The following is a 2,731-nucleotide window of genomic DNA, read 5'->3' on the forward strand; positions in this document are numbered from 1 at the left end:
TTCTAATGCCTCCCTTCCATAATGTCTTTCTTGATTATCTTAAGAAATGACTTTCCTTCCTCAGGCCTTTCAGGGCAAAGAGATCCTGGACTCTGCTCTAGCACTTGAGTCATTTCTTTCCACCGTTCTGTTTTTCTTTTTTTTAACATTTATTTATTTCTGAGAGAGAGAGCGCGCCAGCAGGAGAGGGGCAGAGAGAGGGGCTGTGCTGACAGCAGAGAGCCTGATGCGGGGCTCGAACTCAAGAAACGTGAGATCCTGACCGGAGCTGAAGTCGGACACTCAACCGACTGAGCCACCCAGGCGCCCCTCTACCCTTTGCTTTCTTAACCATGATTCAGTGCCCCTAATGCGCCCAGAACTTTCCCGTAGTTTTCTCATTCAAGCCACAGAAAACGACAGAGGCGTGACCCATCTCATCTTACAGGTCGGAAAGCTGAAGCTTAGGACAGGGCAGGGCCTTGGTCAGGGTGACACAGCACACAGATGACAGCCCTATAGGCTCCTCCGTGCCTTCTCAGTCCACCACCCTCCGGCCGCCCGGCACGCTAATCAGTTATGAAACCTATCTCTCAAGTCTGCTCCTGATCTCTCGGGCAGTGGAGGGCTGGTCCTCATTTGGGGAACCACTCGCTTGATGTCCGGCCCGCTGCAGGCTCGAAATCGAAATCGAGTGTGCTGGAGAGACCTGCAGAGTGACCTCCTTACTCTCCTGCTAATGGTTCCTCACAAATGTTAAATAAGCATGGTGCTTCCAAGTCATGGTCACTCAGCAGGCACCTTCAGTGTGAAAGTGACATAATGGTTGCTGGCTTCCTAAGAGAAAATACTATGTCGATTTCTGCCAGTGTTTTGGGTGCTGGTTCTTGTTTTTGCGTCCCCTGCACTTTAATCTTTCTAGTTTCACGCGCTTATGGAAATAGGCAGCCTGGGCTATTTGGTAGGCAAATTGATGTGTCTATACCATGTAGGTGGTAATATGAGACACCCGCCGCATTCCACCGGCTCCCCTATGGAAATTGATTTCTGGCTAATACGAACTAGCTTTAGGATCTTGTTTCATTTTGAAAGTCTTCTGAGCCTTCCCAATTGAATTTCCCTTAAATATGGGTACACAGAGCCAGATTTGCCAGTTGTCGGACAGGCATTTGAGTCAACAGTGGTACCTGAGCCTGGTGACTTATTGTCCTAACACAGGGAGGAAACATTGCATTGCTAAAAATTAGTCATCACCACTGGTTATCTCTTCCTATACCAAGGGAGACCATAAAAATGCCTTCCATTTGGAATCTAGGCTAATCTAGGAGAAGAGAGAAGTACAAGGAAGAGACAGAAGCAAATAGAAGTAGAAAGGCAGGTCCAAACCTGAGCAAGAGCCAGATGTGGTCTTAGAAGAAACTGATCTGGATGAGACAAAAAGCATGAGTAATCAAAATGGGGCTCTTCAAGGGTGTTAGGAAGCTCCGGGGCCTGCTGACGGAGTTGAACTCTGAAGGTCTCCAAAGACATGTGGCTCCAGACGTGTGTTACACGAGAACGACAGATTGCAGACCTATCTGCACAGAGTGCGAACTCATTTTTGTGAAAATAAACACGTGCACGTATGTATTCAAAAGAATCTAGACGTGTGTTCACCAAGATGTTAACAGGTTTTTTTCCGTTGCTTATTTGTAGTTCTTCACTTTGTAGAATAAACATACATCACATCTGATTTTAGAAATGAAGGCCAAAAAATTCACAAAAGGCAGGACTTTGGAATGAACAAATTTGTTGCAATTTGACAAATTATGTGGCATCAGGTGCAACAACATGCAGAAAGCCTTGGAGATATATCAGAAAGTGTGTCCAAGGACTTGGAACGGTCCTTTTGAGCCCATTTTCTTCTTCCCCTCAAGATACAAAAGCAACTTTGTGAATTTCATTTCTTGGTGATTTCTGCGATTCACCATACTGATTTTTTAGATAAAATTTCCCTCCCCCAAATTTTAATGTAATGAATGTAAAAGTTCTATAAACAGAAAAGCATGTGTACTAGGAAAGGCTGCTTGTACATTGACATTGCAGTTTGCATTTTTAAAACAGTGCTCTTAGTGTGACAAGTCCATTCAGTATCTGAAAAAGTTTTGAAAAGTAAACTTTCTCTCTTATTTTGAAAAGTAAACTTTCTATTCAACTAATCAGATCTATTTAACTTGCATTCTGCTTTGAGGAGTCATGTTCTAGCTGTGGAGACAAAAGACATTTGACAAAAGTTTTCACAGTTTTTTTTTTATGCTTTCTTAGTAAAACTTTTAATTGCAGGAATATAAAAGGCAAAAGTGCCCTAAAACTATACCCAGTGTGTGGTATGGCTTCCCAAGAGAGGAATTAACTCAAAAACACTAGACCCTGCACAGTTTCAGTAACCCTTCAAGCAAATCTCTTCCGGCCATTGACTCTGGGCATAGGAAATAATCTTATCTGGGAACGCCTGGGTGGCTCAGTCAGTTGAGCATCCAACTCTTGATTTTGGCTCAGATCTTGATCTCAGGGTCATGGGTTTGAGCCCTGTGTCGGGCTCCACACTGGGTGTGGAACCTGGTTGGGATTCTGTCTCTCCTCTCTCTGCCTCTGCACTGCTTGTGCCTCTAAGAAATGAAAAGGAAAGGAAAGGAAAGGAAAGGAAAGGAAAGGAAAGGAAAGGAAAAAATCTTATCTGACCAGGCATATGTGTAGAGTTTCTAAGGAAGGC

Source organism: Herpailurus yagouaroundi, unplaced genomic scaffold (assembly GCF_014898765.1).
Source record: "Herpailurus yagouaroundi ecotype Mexico unplaced genomic scaffold, PumYag 67690, whole genome shotgun sequence".
In the NCBI taxonomy this organism is placed as follows: Eukaryota; Metazoa; Chordata; class Mammalia; order Carnivora; family Felidae; genus Herpailurus; species Herpailurus yagouaroundi.